The following is a 24,534-nucleotide window of genomic DNA, read 5'->3' on the forward strand; positions in this document are numbered from 1 at the left end:
GCATGTAGTTTATTTGCACGTATGAAAATAGGACAATGAGCCAAGTGTCAGTAGCTCACACCTGTAATTCCAGCTACTCAAGAGCTTGAGATCTGTGTATCACACGATTCAAAGCCAGCCTGGGTAGGAATGTCTGTGAAACTCCTATTTCCAATTAACCACAAAAAAAACAGAAATACAGCTGTGGCCCAAGTGGTGGAACACCAGCCTTGAGCACTAAAGCTCAGGCTCTGAGTTCAAGCCCCAGGATCAACACACACACAAAATGTGCCAGATACCAACAACTCTCACTGGTAATCCTAGCTATTTGAAAGGCTGAGATTGGGAGGACCATAGTTTGAGGACAGCTCAGGTATACACAAGAAAACCCTTCTCAACTAATAGTTGGGCACCATAGTGTGAACCTGTCATCCAAGGTAAATAAGAGGTTGAGATCAGGAGGATATGGTTCCAGAATCACTGGGCAGAGGTATATGTGACTCTAATTCAATGGAAGAAGTTGGGTGTCCTCTCATCCCAACAATGATAGAAAGCTTAGACAGATCTCAGCACAGGCACAGAGAAGGAAAGATCATATTCCAAAACATCCAGTACTGAGGCTGGGAAGGTGGCTCAGTGGTAGAGCGCTTGCCTTGCATGCATGAGGCCCTGGGTTCGATTCCTCAGCACCACATAAGCAAAAAGAAAAAAGCCGGAAGTGGCACTGTGGCTCAAGAGGTAGAGCACTAACCTTGAGCTGAACAGCTAAGAGACAGCACCCAGGCCCAGAGTTCAGGCCCCTCGACCGGACCCTCCCCCCCCTAAAAAAAAGGGCTGGAGGAATGGCTTAGTAGTACCTGCCTGAGTTTAAAACTCAGTACTATAAAAAAAAATAATTTTTAAGATTTAAAAATTAAAAACAGGACTTGGAATGTGGCTTAGTGGTAGAGTGCTTTCCTAGCATGCATTAAGTGCTGAATTCCTCAGTACCACATAAACAGAAAAAGCCCGAAGTGGGGCTCTGACTAAAGAGGTAGAATGCTAGCCTTGAGCAAAGAAGCTCAGGGGTAGTGCCCAGTCCCTGAGTTCAAGCCCCAAGATTGGCAAAAAAAAAAAAAAAAAAATTAAAAACAGGAGCCAGATGCCAGTGGCTCACAACCTGTAATCCTAGCTACTCATGAAGTTGAGATTTGAGGATCATGGTTCAAAGCCAGCTCATACAAGAAAGTCCGTGAGGCTCTGATCTCCAATTAATCACCAAAGAGCAAGAAGTGAAGCTGTGGCTCAAGTAGTAGAGTACCAGCTGTGAGCAAAAAAACTAAGGGACAGTGCTCAGGCACTGAGTTCAAGCACTAGCACTGGCATATAAAAAGAATAAAATATTTTAAAGGAACAAAAATGTAAAAACATATACATCACGACTATTACTTGGTCACTAATAAAAAAAAATTTAAATCTTGTCATTTACACCACCATGAATGGAATCAGATGATCACATGTTAAGGAAAATAAGCCAGGAAGAGAAAGACAAGTACTACATGATCTCACATGTAGAAATTTTTTTTAATCATTAATCTCATAAAAGTTGAGAGTAGAATGGTAGTTAAGAGGATGAAGTAGAGGTAGAAAAGTTGATCAAAAAGTTTTGGTATGCTATTTGAAGCACAGTAGAGGTGACTACAGGTAACATTAATGCACTGTGTATATTTTTTAAGCTAGAAAAAGAATTAAGTTTTTACAATAACAAAATGATAAATGAAGCTGGACTTTGGTGGTTCACTCCTGTAATATGAGCTATCCATGAGGTCAAGATCTGAAAGATTCTGGGTCCAGACCAGCCAGGACAGAAAAGTTTACTAGGCTCCATCTCCAAAACAAACAGCAAAAAGTAAGACTGGAGGTTTGGCTCAAGTGATAAGACGGCTAGCCTAACAAGTGAGAGGTCCTATGTTCTAATCCCATGACCACAAAAAAAAAGAAAAATAATAATAAATCATTGAGGGGATATTTATCTATTCAGTTCTCTCTTTTTTTTTTTTGTCGTCGTGGGGCTTGAACTCTGGGTCTGGGCGCTGTCCCTGTGCTCTTCAGCTCAAAACAAGCGCCATTTGAGCCACAGTGTCACTTAACTTATTTAGACATTACACAATGTATATAAGTGCTGAAACATCACATGGTACCCACATAAATGTTTAATTTTTATGTTTTTATTAATTAAAAATTAATTTAACTTTTGGCATAAAATGAAAAGCGGCTTGGGCCTTCTATCAAAGATATAGTCTAGCCAAATTAGTATTTAAAACTGGAATAAAGTCAGGAAAGACGAAGTACATAAGAAACACATTTATCTTCACACCCCCACAAAGAAATCTTTTAATGAAGTTGGACCAGATGACTTCTAACAGCCTTTACAATTACTAAAAGAAACTGCCCTGTACACAATAGTTCCTGGCAAGCTGGGTTTGTGAGTCGCTCATCACCTAGTGGTATAATGAAGTAAATGCAGCTTACAAAGTCCTGGGATAAACTTCCAGCCATTTTGTGAGTTCTGCTACCATGTTCGAAACAGCAGTCAGACTAAAAAAATTACACAATTTTTTTTTGTCAGTCATGGGGCTTGAACTCAGGTCCTGAGTGCTGTCCCTGAGCTTTTTCTGCTTAAGGCTAAAGCTATACGGCCTTGAGCAAAAGTCCAATTTCCGCTTTTCTGATTAATTAGAATAAAAAGTCTCATGGACTCAAGAGAAAAGCACCAAATTGCAATACCCAAGGCAACCCCTTCATTTGTATATATAAAATGACAGGCATACTAAAAAAGAACCCCAACGATAAGGAAACAAAGGACCTCTTCTTAATTTGTCCTATCATTTTTTAGATGATGGTGTATTCTTTACCTCATATATGGTGTTTACACCTGTACATCTGAGGGAAGGTGGGAGCTGAGCACAGAATCAGTGGAAAGTAGGTGAAAAATACAGCAAAGGGACCCATCCGCTGCATGGACACTGATGAAAGTGAACTAAGCAACTCAAGGGTGGTGATGGGAGGGTGGGAATGACAGAGAGAGGGCACAGCTGATATTAAGCGAAAGGAAAGAACTGTACATATCACCTGATTTGTAAAAAAAAAAAAAAAAATAGTTTTATTGTTAAAGGTCACGGAGTTCATAAGCAATGTAGATTAAGATAATGATGACTATCATTTCAAGATTAAAAGGTATTTGTGACTTTTTAAAAAGTATTTTTTTAAAAAAGAATCTCCTGGACTTTCCTGCCTGGGGTTGGCTTTGAAACTCAATCCTCAGATCTCAGCCTTCTGAGTAGCTAGGATTACAGTGTGAATCACCAATACCCAGCCTTTTCTTTTTTGTTTTTTTAATATGGCAATACTGGGGGCCTAAACTCAGCTCCTGAGAGCTCTACCACTTGAGCCACAGCTTCAGTTCCGGCTTTTTCTAGTGGTTAATTGGACATAGACACAGAATTTTCTGCCTCCGATGGCATGAACATGAAATCTCAATCCTGATGTCAGGCTCTTGAGTAACTAGAATTAGAAGCATGAGCTACTGGCACCCAGAAACTTCCAGATTAATATGCAATTATAAAGACTTAGCTCATGACCCATTCAGTCTCCAAGCATATAGGAAAGGCCCATTTTGTGCCTAAATAATCACAAGAAGTGAAGTACCAATTTGCAAGGCTGCATCTGCAAGCAGTGATAGGTAGCAATTGCTTTTGTGCAGTCTGATCTAAACTGAAAAAAAGTTCAGATGCTAAGAAAGTATCAAATATGATTTATAAATAGAAATACTATCTTCAAAGGTTCACAATATTGGCATGAGGAAGACGAATGTTTCTCCAATAGAGTTCCATTGGAGTAGTCTAAAATTAACAAGAAGTCTCTATTAGATTTCAATTTAAAACAAAAAGTTGGAGGTGGGAAGTTGACTCAGTAATAGAGTGCTTGCCTTGCATTCATGATGCCCTGGGTTCGATTTCTCAGCACCACATAAGCAGAAAAAAGCTGGAAGTGGGGCTGTGGCTCAAGTGGTAGGGTGCTAGTATTGAGCTGAAGAGCTGAGGGACAGCACCCAGGCCCAGAGTTCAGCCCCTACAACCAAGAAAATAAATAAAGATAGACACAATGGTGCATACCTGTAATCACAGCCATTAGGTTGAGGCATGAAGTTTGAAAGCCTGATCTACATAGTGATAACTTGTCATCTGCTCCCCCCTTTAAAAGAGAGAGAGAGAGAAGAAAGGAGGAGGAAGAGAAGGTGACAGCAGCTGCTGGATATGGTATGCTGATATATACCTGCAATTTCAGCATTCAGGAGGCTGAAGCAGGAGGACTTAAAAGTTCAAGACTAGGGCCTGGGAATGCAGCTTAGTGGTAGAATGCTTGCTTAGCATGCATGAAGCCCTGGGTTCTGATTCCTCAGCACATAAACAGAAAAAGCTGGAAGTGGCACTGTGGCTCAAGTGGTAGAGTGCTAGCCTTGAGCAAAAGCAGTTCAGGGACAGTGCCCAAGTCTTGAGTTCAAGCCCCAGGACCGGTCAAAAGAAAAAAGTTCAAGACTAGCCTAAGCTACATAGTAAGTTCTATGTCATCCTGGAATACATAGTAGGGACTCTGTCTCAAAAAAAAAAAAAAAAAGAGGGAGAATGAAGATATGAAACAAAGAATTTTCTATTGTTGATGGCTATTCAGTAATATAATAGCAATTTCAACAAACGATACACTTCCCCACCAATGGAGGTACTCAAAATGAATTGGGATGATCATCTGTCAGGATGACAATAGAAAGCATTCCTGTAATTGAATGATAGACTAGAGACAGGGAGATCATATTAAATTAGATCAAAGGCTCTTCTAGCTTCAAGAATCTATCATCCTAAATCAAACAAAATTACTAACAAATAATTAGAATCCTTTTTTTATTTTTTATGTTATTATAAAGGTTTGTTTTTAGCTGGGCGCCGGTGGCTCATGCCTGTAATCCTAGCTAATCAGGAGGCTGAGATCTGAGGATCACAGTTCAAAGTCAGCATAGGCTGACTCTAATCTCCAATAAACCACCAGAAAACCTGAAGTGGTGCTGTGGCTCAAGTGGTGGAGCACTTGCCTTGAGCTGAAGAGCTGAGGGACAGCACCCAGGCTGAGAGTTCAAACCCCACAACTGATCAAAAAACAAAATAAAATTAAAATAAAGGTTTGTTTTTATCTACCCAGGTGGTATAACTTAGCAGCTAAAAGCATAGATGAGAGAGAGAGAGAGAGAGAGAGAGAGAGAGAGAGAGAGAGAGAGTGTGTGTGTGTGTGTGTGTATACATGCACATGCATGCAACACTACTAAGGCCTCATGTTTTTGCCTGGCTTTTTTGCTCAAAGCTGGTGTTCTACAACTTGAGTCATACCTCCACTAACTTTTTGTTGGTTAATGGGAGGTAAGTGTTTTACAGATCTGTCTGCCCAAGTTGGCTTTGAACAGCAATACTCAGATCTTAGCCCCCTAAGTAGCTAGGACTACAGCTGTGAGTCATGGACACCCTGCTGATACTTTTTTTTTTTGGCCAGTCCTGGGGCTTGAACTCACACTGGGTGTTGTCCCTGAGCCTCTCTGTGCTCAAGGCTAGCACTCTACCACTTGAGCCACAGTACCACTTCCAGCTTTTTTGAGTAGTTGATTGGAGATAAGCATCTCTCACAGGGACTTTTTTGCCCATTCTGGCTTTGAACCACAATCCTAAACACTAAGCAAAAGGAAAAAAATGTAAACATCACCTGATATGGAAAAAATAACTTGTATTGTCAAAGCTCATAGAATTCACAAACTGTATAGACCATGATAATAACAATTTGCCTTGTGAAGGTTAAAATGTGTTTGTGACTTTAACTATCACTATCCCACAATGCTGTGAAATTTGGGAAATTTATGTAAAGAAAAAAAAGGGACAGAAGGGATGGGTTAGGAGAGATGGGTGACAATGTTGTCAGACACTTTGTACTCATATACTGTTTTGTTGAATGAGAACTTCTTTGTACAACTACTTAAAGATAATATTAATAATAAAGTTTCTTCAGGCACATCTCTCCATAATGGAGACCACTATATGAATATATCTGAATTTATATGGAAAAATAGAATATCAAGAATGTGACAGTGCTCGCTTCAGCAGCACATATACTAAAATTGGAACGATACAGAGAAGATTAGCATGGCTCCTGTGCAAGGATGACACGCAAATTCGTGAAGCGTTCCATAATTTTGTGGGAAAATGAACTTTACCACTTTGAGGGGGGGAGAAGGATTGAGTGGGGGGTGGGGGGAGGCAGGATGGGAAGAGATGGGAAGGGGAAACAAAGGAGGAGGCTACAATGATTGAAAAGAAATGTACTCATTATCTTGCCCATGTAATTGTAACCCCTCTGTACAGTATTTTCACAATTAAAAAAAAAAAAAGAATGTGACAAATTACAAGATTCTACAATTGTTTGGAGATCTCCCTTCTCTAATAATCACTATTTGTTTTTTCCCTGGAACTACTGTATCCAGGGTGAACTGTGCAACTGTCAAAAGAATACTGCCTTGTGAAAGTAGCTCAGTGGTAGAACGCTTGCCTGGCATGCATGAGGCCCTGGGTTCAATTCCTCAGCATCACATAGGCAGGAAAAAAATGAAGTGGCACTGTGGCTCAAGTGGCAGAGCGCTAGCCTTGAGCTGAGCTGAGGGACAGCTGCCAGGCCTAGAGTTCAGGCCCCACGACCAACCAAAAAAAAAAAAAGAATATTGCCTTGCTGCATCCTTGTTTTCATACTGAATTTATATATTTTAGATCAAATACATGTAGCTGATATGTAGGTAGTTCTCAGAAGTAATGCCTTATTGCACTGACACGCAGACATTGGTGAGGAAAGCAGTGACACTAATTTCTCAATGAAAAATTATCAGAAATTATTTTTAAAAAATAAATAGATAAAATTATAACATGCTTAAGCCAGTGTCCTATACATCTCAGTATTCAAACGTGGCAGCTTAGCCGGGCGCCAGTGGCTCATGCCTGTAATCCTACCTACTCTGGAGGCTGAGATCTGAGGATCATGGTTCAAAGCCAGCCCGGGCAAGGAAAGTCTGTGAGACTCTTATCTCCAATAAACCCACTAGAAAACCAGAAGTGGCGCTGTGGCTTAAGCAGTAGAGCGCTTGCCTTGAGCTGAAGAGCTGAGGGATCGTGCCCGAGCCCAGAGTTCAAGCCTCACCACCAACCAAAAAAAAAAAAAGTGGCAGCTTGAAAAGGAAGGTAACTGGGGGAGATAAGACAAGCAATGATGGAAGTGGCGCTGTAGCTCAAGTGGTAGAGCGCTCGCCTTGAGCTGAAGAGCTGAGGGACAGCGCCCAGGCCCAGAGTTCAAGCCCCACGACCGACAAAAAAAAAAAAAAAAAAAAAGACAAGCAATGAAACCTACTTGTTCTTAGTTATCTGTATCAAAGCTTTACCCAAACCATTCGTGGCTATTGCTGACCAGACACTGAGTTCCCTTGGCAACCAGCTTAAAAAAGAGCCCAGACCTACCTTTTTCATGAGGTGGCTCATACCTTACCCTGGAATCTGGCCTCTTCACTACATGCTGAAACTTAGCAAATATCACTTCTCTAAACTCAAGAAGCTGAAAAGTATTGTTATTGCTTCATATGATCAATGGCAAAAACATCACAATTCAAAGGGGGCTGAGAGATCTGCCTAAAGCAATTCCTTCATTTAATAAATTAGAACAACAAAGCTAAGGAAAGTGAAGCTCTGGACATAACAAGTTTGTGGTAGGGACAAGAAAAAAATCACAGGGGGCTGGGACGGTGGCTCAGTGGTGGAGTGCTTGCCTTACATGCATGAGGCCCTGGGTTCAATTCCTCAGCACCACATAAGCAGAAAAAGCTGGAAGTGGGGCTGACGCTCAAGTGGTAGAGTGCTAGCCTTGAGCTGAAGAGCTGAGGGACAGCGCCCAGGCCCAGCTTCCAGGCCCCTCGACCAACCAAAAAAAAAAAAAAAATCACAGGTCTGAAGCTGGGAGTCAGTGACTCATGCTCATAATCCTAGTTTCTCAAGAGGCTGAGATCTTAGGATCATGGTTCAAAGCCAGCCCAGGCAGGAAACTCTGTGAGACTCTTATCTCCAACAAACAACTCAAAAACCGGAAGCAGCGCTGTGGCTCAAATGGTAGAGTGCTCACCTTGAGCACTGGGGGATAGTGCCCAGGCCTGGAGTTCAAGCCCCATGACCAAAAAAAAAAAAATCACAGGTCTGGGAATGTGGCTTAGTGGTGGACTGATTGCTTAGCATGTATGAAGCCCTGGGTTTGATGCCTCAGTACCACATAAACAGAAAAAGTCAAAGTGGCACAGTGGCTCAAGCGGTAGCTTGAGCTAGCCTTAAGCAAAAACAGTTCAGGGACAGTGCCCAGGCCCCGAGTTCAAGCCCCAGGAGGATTGAGGAGAGGAGAGAGAGAGAGAGAGAGAGAGAGAGAGAGAGAGGAAAAGAAAAGCCAGGCACTGGTGGCTTACACCTGTAAGCCTAGATACTCAGAGAACTGAGGAGCTTGGTTCAAAGCCAGCCCAAACAGGAAAGTCCATAAGACTCTTATCTCCAATTAACCACAGAAAACCAGAAGTGACACTGTAGCTCAAAGTGGTAGAACAACAGCTTTGAGCTGAAGAGCTCAGGGACAGTGCTCAGGCCCCAAGTTCAAGTCCCACAACCAACCACAAAAAAGAAAGAAAGAAAGAAAGAAAGAAAGAGAAGGAAGGAAGGAAGGAAGGAAGGAAGGAAGGAAGGAAGGAAGGAAGGAAGGAAGGAAGGAAGGAAGGAAGGAAGGAAGGAAGGAAGGAAGGAAGGAAGGAAGGAAGGAAGGAAGGAAGGAAGGAAGGAAGGAAGGAAGGAAAAAGAAAAGAGAAAAAAAGTCCCAGGTCTCTTTATTCCTAGTGATCAAATTTTTCTGGCCTGATTTGTTTTTTAATGTTTTTTAGCTCAGGGCCTGGGTGCTGTCCCTTAAGTTTTTCCTTAAAGGCTGGTGCTCTACCACATGAACCACAGCTTCACTTCTGGCTTTTCGGAGCGGGGGGAGGGAGGGGGAGAGGGGTGTTCACACAATAGACTCTGAACCCTGATACCATCCCTTGTGCTTTTTATTGAAGACAGTTTTTTTTTTGTTTGTTTTGTTTTTTGGTCCAGTCATGGAGCCTGAACTCTGGGCCTGGGCGCTGTCCCTCAGCTCTTCAACTCAAGGCTAGTGCTCTACCACTTGAGCCAGAGCGCCACTTCCGGCTTTTTTCTTTTTGCTTATGTGGTGCTGAAGAATCAAATCCAGGGCCTCATGCATGTAAGGCAAGCGCTCTACCACTGAGCCACCTTCCCAGCCCCCCCTTGTACTTTATTTCAAAGCTACTGCCCTATCACTAGATATTGGAGATGAGGGTCTCACTCATATTTTCCTGCCCAGGCTGGCTCCAAAGCATGATCTTCAAACCTCCATCTCCTGAGTAGCTAGGATTACAATTATGAGCCACTGGGTCTGCAACACTTTTCTATTTCTCAGGCAGAAAAAGAAAACTATCCTTACTTCACACAGCCCACTCTTCTTGAACTAGAATCCTCTTGCCTCAGCTTCCCAAGTGCTAGGATTACAGGAGTGTACTACTATGCCCACTGTCCCATTTGATTCACACATTCTTCTAGTTTGGGGGGATAAAGTCTGATGGACCTTTCTGCCCCAACTGAATTTAAACTGATATCCTTCTAGAGCTCAGCCTCTTAAGTAACTAGGGTTACAGGCATGAGCTATTAGTACCCAGCAGCTTCAGATGTTTTGATTTTTTAATATTTGCATAATTTTAGAGGTTGAGCATCCCTAATCTGAAAATCCCAAACCTGAATCTTGAAGAGTTGTTCAACATGATGGCTGTATGGTTTAAGATATAGTGGGACCATCGGCATTGCACTACACTTCCGTAATCCCAGAAGTTGGAGGTTCAAAGCTAGCCGAGGAAGAAAAGTCTGCAAGGCTCTATCTCCAATTAGCCAGAAAAATGCCAGAGGGAGGTATGCCTCAAGTGGTAGAATGACAGTGGTCTAGTGAAAAAAAGAACTCACAGCCCTGAGTTCAAGCCCTAATACCAGCACCTTAAAAAAAAAAAATTACAAACCATGGTTAGGAAGGTCAGAACCTAAGCCTGCCAACATTCACCAACACATACCTCAAGTTCCACAAAATGCATTTTATGTCCAGTCTCTTCCTTCAACCTACTATGTGATGCAAGATAATAAGTAAGAGCAAAATCACTGTGAAGTTTCACTCTGAGTACACTCTAGTTACTTTATGTTATTATTATTATTGTTGTTGTGAAAATACTGTACAGAGGGGTTACAATTACATGGGCCACTCTAGTTACTTTTCTCTAAGCTTTTGTTTTTCCATGTTAAATGATCACAACTATTTTCATTATGATAAAAGCTAATAATTGGAATGTATTTTCTTCTTCTTTTTTCTTTGTCGGTCATGAGGCTTGATCTCTGGGCCTGAGCGCTGTCCCTCAGCTCTTCAGCTCAAGGCTAGTGCTCTACCACTTGAGCCACAGAGCCACTTCCAGTTTTCTAGTGGTTAATTAGAGATAAGAGTCTCATGGACTTTTCCTGTCCAGGCTGGCTTTGAACCATGATTCTCAGATCCCAGCCTCCTAAGTAGCTAGGATTACAGGCGTGAGCCACGGGCATCCCACTAATTGGAATATATTTTATTTTCTTTTTCTTTTTGGTGGGTCATGGGGCTTGAACTCTGGGCTTCAGCACTGTCGGTGCACTCTTCAGCTCAAGGCCAGCACTCTGGGCTAGGAAGGTGGCTCAGTGCTAGAGTGCTTGCCTCACACACTCTGAGCTAGGAAGGTGGCTCAGTGCCTAGAGTGCTTGCCTTGCATGCATGAGATCCTGGGTTCAATTCCTCAACACCACATAATAGAAAAAGCCAGAAGTGGCGCTGTGGTTCAAGTCGTAGAGCGCTTGTCTGGAGCTGAAGAGCTGAGGGACAGCACCAGGCCCAGAGTTCAAGCCCCACGACTGACCAAAAAAAAAAAAAAAAAAAAAAAAGGCCAGGACTCTACCACTTGAGACACAGTGCCACTTCCAGTTTTCTGGTGGTTAATTGCAAATAAGAGTCTTGAGGGGACTTTCCTACCCTGGCTAGCTTTGAACCACGATCCTCAGATCTCAGCCTCCTGAGTAGTTAGGATTATAGGCGTGAACTACCAGCGCCCAGCCTGGAATGTATTTTCTATGTGCCAAGTACTGTGTGAAGCACTTTATCTGGGTCAGTCATTTAAGTGTCACAAAAGTCTTGTAAGGCAAATACTATTATTATCTTCATTTTACAGATGAGACTGGTAATGTAATTCAGTGGTGGAGAACTTACCTAGCGCTCACCTCAGTTCAATCCTTAACATGGCAATAAGCATAATGCATGTTTGGAAAATGAGGCAGTTTTCTTATTTGAGGCCACAAAATCAATTACTGATAGAGCAGAGATGTCAATGCACAAGGTCTAGTCCCAACAACTCCTTAAACTGCTCTGCTTCTTGAAATACTGCTATCATGTAGTGTTGTTAAAGTAAACCAATTTACAGGATGTGTTTAGCAGAGTCTGTTTAATCAAGCTAACCATTATGATCATTAGTGCGTGTATGTATGTGTTTCACTGGGGTTTGAACTCAGAGCCACTCCACCACTGTCTCTAGTCCTTTTTTTTTTTGCACTGTTATTTTTGAGATAAGGCCTTGCTTCTTGCAACTGAATCATTAGCCTATTTTCTCTTCCACTACAACTGGAATGGACAGATTTCTTCTACTAAAATGGGGTCCTCTGAACTGTTCTGCCTGGACTTACCCTCCTCAATCTCGGCCTCCCAAATAGCTAGACTTACAGTGTGAGCAACCCACAGAAATTACAATTATTGATTCTGTCACCATCGTCATCATCATCATCATCATCATCATCATCATCATCATTATATCAATTCCTTTGAGCTTATCCTAATGATTACTCCTCCTTCCTGAGTACCAATTTCACCTGAAGGAAAAGAGGTGTTTTCCTACCAGCTCCCTGGCTAGCTTGGGGTGGGATTCTAATATTTCATTCCCTCATATAATACAGAGACTGATTACCTCAGTAGAGAGTAATGGATCATTTATTAAAAACCTCCACACTAAAAAATGCAGTATAATATATAGGAAAGTAACATCAAAAACATACACAATAAAAGCTGCTGGTCAACAGGAGGACAGGAGGGCAGGGAAAGAGATATAAGCTCTACTGGGAGGTTGGTACTAGGAGGAGGGGGTTGAGATAACAAGGAGGATGGAAGAAAATAAGTACTATCAGAATAGATTATTTGCAACTATGAGAACAGAACAATGAACCCTGTTAAAATTGCTTGGAGAAGTGAAGGAGGAGGGAAGAGAGATGATAGAGGGGCTGAGACTGGATTGGGTAAGGCTGAAATTATCAGGAAAACCTCAGGGAGACTACAGCAGAAGGCTGGGTTCAAGGCTACTTTCAGCTACACATTAACACCCTCTATCAAAAACTAAACAAAATTCTTATTATTCTCTTTAGAAAAGAAAACATAAGCCCAAGGCTGATGGCTCATGTCTGTAACTTCCATTCTGAGAATGGAAGTTCAAAGCCTGCCCAGTCAGACAAGTTTTTGAAACTCATTATAGCCAGCTAACCAGCAAAAAAGCTAGCTAGAATGGTAGAATGCTAGCTTTTAAGCTAAAAAGCTAAGGGATAGTGCCTAGGCCCTGAGTTCAAGCCCAGGATCAACACAAAGAAAAGAAAGAAAGGGAAAAAAAGGAGAGGAGAGGAGAGTAGGGGCGGGAAGGAGAAGGAAGAGAGGGAGGGAGGGAGGGAGGGGTGGAAGGGAAGAGGGAAGGAAGTAAGGGAGGGAGGGAGGGAGGGAGGGGAAAAAAAAGAAAACATAGCAAGATACCAGTAGCTCATACATATAATTCTACTAGGCAACAGGCTGAGACATGGAGAATATCAGCTCCAAATTAGCCTGGGAAGAACAAGAGACTCTATCTCCAATTAACCAGAAAAAAGCTGGGCAAGAGGCCTGGCTCAAGTGGTAGATTTCCCCACTGTCAGCAAGCAAACAAGCAAGCAAGCCAAGCAAGAGTTCAGGCCCTGGTATCAGAAAAAAAAGAAAAAAAAGCCAAGTGCTGGTGGCTCACACCTGTTATCCAAGCTACTGAAGAAGCTGAGGTCTTAGGATTCAGTTTGAAGCCAGCCTGGGCAGGAAATTCTATGAGACTGTTATCTTCAATGAAACGTCAAAACACTGGAAGAAGAGCTATGGTTCAAGTGGACAGTACTATATCCTTGAACAGAAAAGGCTCAGGGACAGGAACCAGGCCCTGAATTTAAGCCCCAGGACCAGCATCAAAAATAAAAATTTTTTTTTAAAGAACATTTTTTTTTTCTCAAAATAAAAGCAGAGACACATTTACTAAAAAACAAATACATGGGCTGGGAATGTGGCTTAGTGGTAGAGTGCTTGCCTAGCATGCATGAAGCCCTGGGTTCAATTCTTCGGTACCACATAAACAGAAAAAGCCAAAAGCGGTGCCGTGGCTCAAGTGGTAGAGTACTAACCTTGAGCAAAAGTTCAGGGACAGTGCCCAGGCTGAGTTCAAGCACCAGGATTGACAAGAGAAAAAAAAAAAAAAACACATACTGGGTGCACCTAATCTTAGCTACTCTGGAGGCTAAGATCATGGTTTGCAGCTGGCTCAGGCAGAAAAGCCCATGAAAAAAAAAAAGTCCACCAAAAAGCTAAAACTGGAGCAAGTGCTATCCTTGAGCAAAATATCTCAGAGATAGTGCCCAGGCCCTGAGTTTAGGCCCAAGACTAATACACTCACATACAAACACACACACACAAACCACACCCATACACAATCAGTTCTCTACCCTTCTTCCCTTTATACTGTATTTTCAAAACTAATGTATGTTATTTCATACTCACAATCTTTTCAAAAGGTGCAAAAATAGGTTCAAAGAGATTCATGACCACATAGGTAGTAAGTGAATGACTAGACAAAAAAAACTTTGAAGCTGGCGCTGGGGGCTCACACCTGTAATCCTAGCTACTCAGAGGGCCGAGATCTGAGGATCATGGTTCAAAGCCAGCCCGGGCAGGAAAGTCCGTGAGACTTTTATCTTCAATAACCCACTAGAAAACCGGAAGTGGCACTGTGGCTCAATCGGTAGAAAGCTCACCTTGAGCTGAAGAGCTGAGAGATAGCACTCAAGCCCAGATTTCAAGCCCCACCACCGACAAAAAAAAAAAAACTTTGAGATATGACAGAAGGTAAAGTTAGTGGGAGGTGGTGGCTCTGTGAGAAGATTACTGAAGTCCCAGATACTAGGACGCAGAGGCAAAAGGACTACTTGAGTCTATGAGTTTTGAGACAAGCCTAGATAACAACCTGCCTAAAACAAAAAAGGAAAAAAAATAGAAAAAGTCTTTTTCAGCTGGGCACTGGTGGCTCACACCTGTAATCCTAGCTACCCAGGAGGCTGAGATCTGATGATCATGGTTCAAAGCCAGCCCAGGCAGGAAAGCCCATGAAACTCGTATCTCCAATAAACCACCAGAAAACCAGAAGTGGCACTGTAGCTCAAATGGTAGAGCTCTAGCCTTGAGCTCAGTTCAGCCTCCACAACTAACAAAACAAAACAAAAAAAGTTTCAGCTCAGCTTGGTCAGAAAAGTATGTGAGACTCCATCTCATTAAAAAAACCTGGCAAGATGGTTTATACTTGTAACCTGAGCTAAGACAGGAAGCCTAAAATAGGTGCGCAAGGTTCAGGCACAGACCTTGACAGCAAAATATCAAGGTAAAAAAGGACTGGAGATGTTGCTCAATGGCAAACAAGTTCAAATCCCAGTAGGAGGGAAGGAGAGAGAAGAGGGAGTTAGAATTTGTCAGGGAGTATATGGTATTTAAAATCTTGACAGGGGCTGGGAAGGTGGCTCAGTGGTAGAGCACTTGCCTTGCATGCATGAAGACCTGGGTTCTATTTCTCAGCACCACATAGGCAGAAAAAAAAAAAAAGCCAGAAGTGGTGCTGTGGCACAAGTGATATAGCGCTAGCCTTGAGCTGAAGAACTGAGGGACAGCACCCAGGCCCAGAGTTCAGGCCCCATGACCGGACCCAAAAAAAAATCTTGACAGTAGGGGCTGGGAATGTGGTCTAGAGCCCTGGGTTCGATTCCTCAGTAACACATAAACAGAAAAATCCAGAAGTGGCATTGTGGCTCAAGTGGTAGAGTGTTAGCCTTGAGCAAATGAAGCTCAGGGACAATGCCCAGGCCCTGAATTCCGGCCCTAGGACTGGCAAAAAATAAATAAAAATTTGACAGTAGGGCTGGGAATATGACTTAGTGGAAGAGTGCTTGCCTTGCATGCAATGAAGCCCTGGGTTCAATTGCTTAATACCACATACGCAGAAAAAAGTCAAAAGTGGCACTGTGGCTCACAAGTGGTAGAGTTCTAGTCTTGAGCAAAAGAAGCTCAGGGACAGTGCCCAGGCAGAGTTCAAGCCCCAGAGCTGTCAAAAAAAAAAAAAATCTTGACTGTAAGCACTTAAAAAATGAGTTCAGACAGAACAGGGATACAAGGACTGCTTTTGAGTAGTAGCAGTAATACTTCTCTCCTCTTTCTATCATTAGAAGCTGAGATGAGGGGAATGTCAGGGAGAAAAAAGAAAGGGCTGAGGAAAGCCAAGGAGGTCAGAAGAGAGACAAAGGACTGCTATTCTAGTAGCCAAGTAAGCTGAGTATAAGAAAGGAGTATTAATGCTAACAAGAAGTTAAGAGACTTGCCCATGTAATTGTAACTCCTCTGTACAGTATTCTCACGATAAAAAAAAAAAAAAAGTTAAGAAAAGAAGATGGCTGAATAACAACCACTTAGTTTAAGTGTTCACTTTAGATGTTCTTCCAATATAACATTTTTTCCTTTTTAGTCCAGATAAAATCCCAGAAATGTCTAATAAATATACATTAGATTTTTTGGGTTTTTTTTGTCAGTTGTGGGGCTTGAACTCTGGGCTTAGGCGCTATCCCTGCACTCTTCAGCTCAAGGCAAGCACGCTACCACTTGAGCCACAGTGCCACTTCCGGTTTTCTAGTGGTTTTTATTAGAAATAAGAGTCTCATGGACTTTCCTGCCCGGGCTGGCTTCGAACCATGATGCTCAGATCTCAGCCTCCTAAGTAGCTAGGATTACAGGCGTGAGACACCGGCGCGCAGCTATACAATAGATTTTTGTTTAATGCAGCTATATCCATGTCTCAAAAAAAAAAAGTCAAGGCTCTTAATCTAGACGTAACAGATTTTATACAGTGAATGTATCTTTGTCTGGTTGGAGTAATTTTCTCTCTAAAACCAAGTCTCTAGGTCTTGCTTGTGCTCAGTAGGTGGAATCAGAAAAATGAGCTAAACATATTTCTTTTGTTCTGCATAAAGTAGCAATTATTCTTGAACTCCTTTCCCTCCTCCCTAGCTCAAACAGGCTAGCCAGTTAAACAAAGACCTTAAATTACACACACACATTCTCTCTCTCTCTCTCTCTTTCTTCCTTAAAGACAAAAAGCTGAAGCCAAGCATAGTGGTAATCCCAACACATGTCTAGATGTCACCTTACCTTATTTATGCAGACTCAGGTCTCTTCCAAGGCTAAATTAAGGCCCCTGCCTCTAGTCTACCATTGCACCCTTTGCTAACTCACATCCTAATATATAACAAATTGTCTCTGTAGCTTTTTTTTGTCTCTTTCTCTAGACCATAAACATCTTCATATGGATGGCAAGGACAAAATCTCATTCTTGTTTATATCAGTAGTTTCTAGGATATCCCATGGTCAATAATCTTTTTTTTTAATTTTTTTTTTTGTGCCAGTCCTGGGGCTTGAACTCAGAGCCTGGGCACTGTCCCTGAGCTTTCTTGCTCAAGGTTAGCACTGTACCACTTAAACCCCAGCTCGATTTCTGGCTTTTTGGTGGTTAATTGGAGATAACACTCTCACAGCTTGGAGCTAGTGGCTCACACCTTCTAGCTACCTCAGGAGGCTGAGATCTAAGGATCACAGTTTGAAACCAACCCAGAAAGAAAAATCCTGGTGAAACTCTTATCTCCAATTAACCACTCAAATCCGCAAGTAGAGCTATGACTTAAAGTGGTAAAGTGCTAGCCTTGAGCAAAAGAGCTTAGGGACAGTGCCCAAGCCCTTGAGTTCAAGCCCCACAACCGACCAAAAAAAAAAAAAAAAAAAGATTATAGGCATTAACTACCAGTGCCCAGCTCAGTCAATAATCATTTGTTGAATGAATTAATGAATGAATGAGTGCAATAAATTTCATTTAGAATCTTTTTGTGATTTTTTTTAAACAGATTTTCCCTGATAAATCAACTGAACTCAGGCTAATATTAAAATTGCTCCATCCAATCCCATCTCTAGCTGATAGCAGAAACAAAAAAATGCCCCTATCAGATCATGAAAATAAAGGATTAAAAAAAAAAAAAATATGGAAGGGCTAGGAAGGTGGCTCAGTGGTAGAGCGCTTGCCTTGCATGCATGAGGCCCTGGGTTCGATTCCTCAGCCCCACATAAGCAAAAAGAAAAAAGCTGGAAGTGGCGCTGTGGCTCAAGTGGTAGAGTGCTAGCCTTGAGCTGAAGAGCTGAGGGACATCGCCCAGGCCCAGAGTTCAGGCCCCACCACCGGACCCCAAAAAAAAAAAAAAATGGAACTGGCTGGGCCTGAAATCCTAGCTCCTCAGGAGGCAGAGAGCTGAGGACTGTGGTTCAAAATCAGTCCAGGCAGAAAAGTCAGTGAAACTCATCTCCAATTACCCACCAAAAAGCCAAAGTTAGATCTACATCTCAAGAGATAGAATGCTAGCCTTGAGCAAAAAAATCTTAAGGTCAGCACCCAAGCCCTGAGTTCAAGCTCTAAAACTGTACCAAAAAAAAAAGGAATCACTTGCTATCTAAAATAAGCTCAGAAAGCATGATCATGCTACCTGTTCTTTGGTACAAGGTAACAGCCTATGCTTCTGCAAGCCTGGAGGTCAGAGGAACTGATGGAGCTCTGGATTACTGTCTTCACATCCCTCCTACCAATCCTATATTTTCTTTTACCTTATTTTTTTGTTCCCCTTCTTACCTTTGTCTCCTTTCCTCATTCTCTATGCTTTTGTATTTTCATTCTGTTCTCAATTTTCCCTTTAGCTTTCCCCTGCCCTCCCTGGACTTTAGGTACAGGTTTCACATGGGCCCTGGCTTTGTCCAATGTAAAAAACTAAATCAATGTGAAAAACTAAATTCCTGGTTATTTCCATCAACTGTACGAATTAATTTCTTTTTTGAGAGGGGTGGTGATCTGAACTCAGGGCCTCACACTTGTTAAACAAGTCACTCTATCACTTGAAACAAGCCTCCAGCTTTATTCTGATGTTTTAAGGGGAACTAAGATGTGACCTCCTAATTGCAGTACAAGGTCATCAGCATGGGACCCCATTATTTACCATCTTTAAAAAGAGTAGAGGTGGTTCATGCCTATAATCCTAGCTACTTAAGAGGCTGAGATCTGAGGATCTCAGCTCAAAGCCAGCCCAGGCAATAAAGTCCATGAGACTCTTATCTCCAATTAACCACCAGAAAACAGAAGTGGTGCTGTGGCTCAAGTGCTAAAGTGCTTGCCTTGAGCTGAAGAGCTCAGGGGCAGTGCCCATGTCCAGAGTTCAAGCGCCACTACCGACAAAAAAAAAGACATGGTTCTTGGGTATAGCAATCTAAAATACAATAAAGACTTTCTTTTCATTTTTTTTGGCCAGTCCTGGGGCTTGAACTCAGAGCCTTGGCTCTGTCCCTGGGCCTCAATGTGCTCAAAGCACTCCACCACTTTAGCCACAGCACCACTTCCAGTTTTTTCTGTTTATGTGGAACTAAGGAATCGAACCCAGGGCTTCATGCATGCTAGGCCAGCACTCTACCACTGAGCCAGATTCCTAGCCCAAGGTTTTCTTTCCTTAATTTTCTTTCATTATTTTTTCTGTGCTGGACCTGGGACTTGAACTTAGGGCCTAGGCACTATCCTGGAGCTTTTTTGCTCACAGCTAGTGCTCTCTACCACTTAAGAGTTATATCCCCACTTCTGGCTTTTCGGTGAATAATTAAAGAGTCTCAGGGACTTTCCTGCCTGAACTAGCTTCAAACCATGATCCTCAGCAGGGAGCTGGTGGATCAGGCCTATAATCCTAGCTACTCAGGAGGCTGAGATATGAGCATTGCGTTTCAAAGCCAGCCTGGGCAAGAAAGTACGTGAGACTCTTATCTCCAATTAACCACCAGAAAACTGGAAGTAGTGCTATGGCTGTGCCTATGGCTCTAGTGGTAAAGTGCTTGCCTTGAGCTCAAGAGCTCAAGGACAGCACCCAAGTTCAGAGTTCAAGCCCCAAGACAAAAAAAAAAACAAAAAAAAAAAACCATGATCCTCAGATCTCAGCCTGCTCAGTAGCTAGGATTACAAACATGAGCTACCAGTGCCTGGCTTTGTTTTTTGTTTTTTTTTGGGGGGGAGGTAAGTGGGAGGGGGAGTAGTAGCAGAGCTATAGGTAAACCCCAGGGCCTCATTCATACCATACAAGCCCTCTATCAAAAGCCTAGGCTATGTTTTTCGTGTGTGAAGTACTAGGGTTGAACGCAGAGCCTACTAAACAGATAATCTACCACTTACACCATGCCTCCAGCCCATTCTACTTTTTTTTTTTTTTTTTTTTTTTTGTAGGTTGTAGGGCTTGAGCTCAGGGCTTGGATGCTATCCCTCAGTTCTTCAGCTCAAGGCAAGTGCTCTACCACTTGAGCCACAGCGCCACTTCCGGTTTTCTAGTGCTTTATCAGAGATAAGAGTCTCACGGACTTTCCTGCCCGGGCTGGTTTTGAACCGTGATCCTCAAAGTTCAGCTTCCTGAGTAGGTAGGATTACAGGCGTGAGCCACCAGCACCCAGCTTCTACTATTACTTTAAATAAAAAATATAGGTGTCAGGTGCCGGACTCACGCCTGTAATCCTAGCTACTCAGGAGGCTGAGCTCTGAGGATCATGGTTCAAAGCTAGCCAGGGCAGGAAAGTCTATTAACCACCAGAAAATAGGAAGTGGCACTTGGCTCAAGTGGTAGAGCACTTGTCTTGAGCTGAAAAGCTCAGAATAGCACTCAGGCCGAGTTCAAGTCCCATGACCAACCAAAAAAAAAAGAGAGAGAGAGAGAGATAAGTAGATAAACCTGAAGAGGAAGAGTAATTTGAAATCATATTCTGGAAAAATTGCTACATGTTAGCAGAACAAATTTAAATAACTATCATGCCCGGCACTGTAAAACTAGATGTTCAGGAGGCCAAGATCTGAGCCAGTCCTGGCTCCTACACGAGATTTTTTTTTTTTTTTTTTAATCGGTCATTGGGGCTGAACTCTGGGCCTGGGTGCTGTCCCTCAGCTCTTCAGCACCCTACCACTTGAGCCACAGCACCACTTCTGGCTTTTTTCTGCTTATGTAATGCTGAGGAATCGAACCCAGGGCCTCATGCACGCGAGGCAAGCACTCTACCACTGAGCCAACTTCCCGGCCCCACACATGAGATTCTTCTCTCCAATTAACGACTTAAAAAGTCAGAAGTGGGGCTGGGATGTAGTTCAGTGGCAAAGCACTTGCCTACCAAATGCAATGTCCTGGGTTTGATCCCCAGTACCAAAAAAGAAAAGACCAAAAAAAAATATACAGTTAAAAAAAAAAGTCAGAAGTGGAGCTATGGCTCAAGTGGCAGATCAATCACTAGCCTTGAGCAAAAAAGCTCACGGACAGGGCCCAAGCCCTGAGTTTAAAGAAAATGAATGTGATCTCTACTCTTAAATGCCCTCTCAGGGAATGAAAGAATCAGGAATCATCCCTACCTTTGTGGAACTCATAAATATAAATAATAAGAGTAAAAAGGAAAAGATTATCTTAAGAAAGTCAAGAGCCTGTGGGTAACTGAGATAGAGAAAAAAAAAAAAAGACTGACTGGAAGAACTTTTGAGTTTAGGGTACTTATTTCACATGTCCAAATCCATGCCATAGCATCAGAAGCCAAGGAGAACAATCCACAACTAGGAATCAAGAGGCCTAGGTTTGGTACTAACAAACTGTGTAACTCTGAGCAAATCACCTTACTCTTCCATCCAAAGATCACTCATCCATAAAGTAAACATAACTTGTTGGCAGTTGTCTATGATGATCAAGTACTATAAAATCACTTGGAAAAAGTTCTATGTAGTATACCAGCAAGGGTAAGGAAAGAAAAATTATTCCTCTGATGGAGTATAAATCCTGTGCTTCAACTTCCAGTCTAGGCCTGACTTGCTATCCCATCCCTACCCCATTAAACCCCTTCACCAACCTGTGGTTGCTTGAATGAAAGAAGAGTCACGTGTGAGGCTCCCAGAGTGAGACATTGACTATTTAATCTGTTGTTCCATTCCGTATCTCAGTGGCTTCCTCCATAAAGTTGGTGGTGTGGGTCTGAAGGATGGGTCTGAAGGAGTGCAGAATTTGCAAAAAGTGAGTATTTACATAACGCTTTTACTCCCTCAAAAAATAAATAGCCAGAGCCAGGTGCTGACAGCTCACGCCTGTAATCCTAACCACTCAGGAGGCTGAGATATGAGGATCACAGTTCAAATCTAGCTCAAGCAGGAAAGTCCCTAAGACTCTTATCTCCAATGAACCACCAGAAAATTGGAAGTGGCGCTGTGGCTCAAGCGTAGAGCTCTAGCCTTGAGCTGAAGAGCTGAGGGACAGCAGCCAGGCCCAGAGTTCAAACCAACCTCCCCCCACCACCACCACCACCAAAAAGAAAACAAAAAACAAAGCTATCAAATGGCTTTCCTTACTTGGAAATAATCAGAAAAGGACTTAAGAGATCATTAATCTTTTGTTTTACAGATAAGAAAACTGAAGCCCAGATATATGGATTATAGAAGACTCAGAGCTAATCAGTCCCTGAGCAAGGGGCTAGACACAAGCCTTGGATTCCAAAGTCTAGAGCTCTCTAGGCCAGATCACAGGACCACTCAAAGGCCTACCAGTAACCCGTAGAGTACATTATCATCATCAAAACACATTTGACTGGCATCAGTAGCTCCTCTGTAATCCTAGCTACTCAGAAGGCAGAGATCTGAGGATCACATTTTGAAACCAGTCCAGGATGAATCACTGTTTTCTTGTTGTTGCTGTTTTGTTTTGCTTTTTGTCAGTTGTGGGGCTTGAATTTAGGGCCTGGGCACTGTCCCTGAGCATCTTTGTGCTCAAGGCTAGTGCTCTACCACAGAAAAAGCCAAAAGCACTGTGGCTTGAGTAGTAGAGTGCTAACCTTGAGCAAAAAGCAGCTTAGGGACAGTGCTCAGGCCCTGAGGTCAAGCCTCAGGCCCTGAGGTCAAGCCCCAGGCCTGGCAAAAAAAAAAAAAGCAGGAATTAGAATTATGGGGACTTTTCTGCTCCAGCAGGCTTCAAACCACAATCCTCAGATCTCAGCCTCCTGAGTAGCTAGTAGCTAGAAGTAGAGCTGTGGCTCAGGTGGCAGAATGCTAGCCTTAAGCAAAAACAACTCAGGAATAGTGCTTAGCCCTAAGTTGAAGCCCAAGGACCAATACCAAAAATAATCACTGTAAAACTTAACAACAAAATGTGGCCTAAAAGTAGGGGCGGAAAAATCTAATGGAAGAACAGCTTGGGAAATAGAGTTGGAAAACAAAAGGTTTTCCTGAGGAAGCATAATGAGTCCTAGAGAAAGGAAAGACTTAAAATAGGTTGTTTGGGGGCGAAGACATGTGAGTAAAATTTTCTTTAGGGAATATTTCCTTTTTTTGGGTATACATTCCAATACTGGGGTTTGAATACCAGGCCTGCTGCTCAGTTTTGGGTTTGTTTTTTGTTTTTTTGTCGGTCTTAGGGCCTGAATTTTGGGCCTGGGCACTGTCCCTCAGCTCTTCCACTCAAGGCTAGCACTCTACCACTTGAACCACAGTGCCACTTCCAGTTTTTTCTGTTTATGTGGTGCTGAGGAATCGAACCCAGGGCCTCAGGCATGCAAGGCAAGCACTCTACCACTGAGCCACCTTCCCAGCTCTACTGCTCAGTTTTTTGTTTTTGTTTTTGTTTTTTTTTGGTCAGCCATGGGGCTTGAACTCTGGGCCTGGGCGCTGTCCCTCAGCTCTTCAGTTCAAGGCGAGCGCTCTACCACTTGAGCCACAGCGCCACTTCCGGTTTTCTGGTGGTTTATTGGAGATAGGAGTCTCATGGTCTCTCCTGCCCGGGCTGGCTTTGAACCGCGATCCTCAGATCTCAGCCTCCTGAGTAGCTAGGATTACAGGCGTGAGCCACCAGCGCCCGGCTTTTTTTTTTTTTTTTTTTTTGGGGTCCGGTGGTGGGGCCTGAACTCTGGGCCTGGGCGATGTCCCTCAGCTCTTCAGCTCAAGGCTAGCGCTCTACCACTTGAGCCACAGCGCCACTTCCGGCTTTTTTCTCTTTGCTTATGTGGTGCTGAGGAATCGAACCCAGGGCCTCAGACATGCAAGGCAAGCGCTCTACCACTGAGCCACCTTCCCAGCCCTGACTGCTTCTTTTAATATAATAGTGAACATACATTTCTAGAGTACTACTTGGAATGCCAAGTAGTAGTACTCTATTTCACTAAAGTTTTGTTATATATGTGTGTGCGTGTATATATATATATATATATATACACACACACACACGTGTGTGTGTACACGAGTTATGATATAAAATTAATTTACTTTTTAAATGTGACAGCCATTACCCAAGGGCGAAAGCTCACACCTGTAATCCTAGATACTCAGGAAGCTGAGATCTGAGGCTAGAGGTTCAAAGCCAGTCCAAGCAGGAAAGTCCACAAGACCCTTATCTCCAATTAGCTACCAAAAAGCAGGGAGAGGAACTGTGGCTCAAGTGGTAGAGCATTGGCCTTGAGAACAAAAGTTCAGGAATAATGCCTAGGCCCAGATTCAAGTCCAAGGACTGATACCAAGGGAAAAAAAAAAGGTGACAGTCATTGAACTCCAGTGTAGAATAATGTTTAGAACAGTGCCTAGCACATATTAAGTGCTTGGTGCTTCTATTATAGCCACTATTGCTATTATATACTTATCTATTAAGATTGTTTGCAGGCTTAAATACAATAATGTGAAAGCACTTTGGAAAACATTAACGTAAGTGAAAAAGCAAAAGGCCCTTCCCTCCATTTTTGATACCAACTGACATAGAGCACTACATATGCACAATTTGTTTCTTGGCCCACTAGCTATGCTACATATGGAATTGATAAGTCCACAGATTCCTGACTTTTACCTAACACTCCATTACACTCTGTTAATATTTGCTGAAAAATGGAGGC

The 24,534-nt window shown here is 42.7% G+C and overlaps 1 long non-coding RNA gene and 1 other non-coding gene across 7 annotated transcripts in view; one reads left to right on the forward strand and one right to left on the reverse strand.

The window, feature by feature from the left end:
* The window catches only part of LOC122110523, a 64,993-nt gene that overhangs the window by 38,175 nt on the left and 2,284 nt on the right, over nucleotides 1-24,534 (reverse strand). For all 6 annotated transcript variants that reach the window (XR_006147892.1, XR_006147894.1, XR_006147893.1 and 3 more), the window contains exon 3: nucleotides 21,523-21,657. This is a non-coding gene — a long non-coding RNA (uncharacterized LOC122110523). The remainder of the gene's footprint in view (nucleotides 1-21,522; nucleotides 21,658-24,534) is intronic.
* On the forward strand, nucleotides 6,143-6,249 carry LOC122110540. Its single transcript, XR_006147897.1, has one exon. It is a non-coding gene; the product is annotated as a U6 spliceosomal RNA (small nuclear RNA).

Source organism: Dipodomys spectabilis, unplaced genomic scaffold (assembly GCF_019054845.1).
Source record: "Dipodomys spectabilis isolate Male_0828 unplaced genomic scaffold, ASM1905484v1 ptg000079l, whole genome shotgun sequence".
NCBI classification, from domain to species: domain Eukaryota; kingdom Metazoa; phylum Chordata; class Mammalia; order Rodentia; family Heteromyidae; genus Dipodomys; species Dipodomys spectabilis.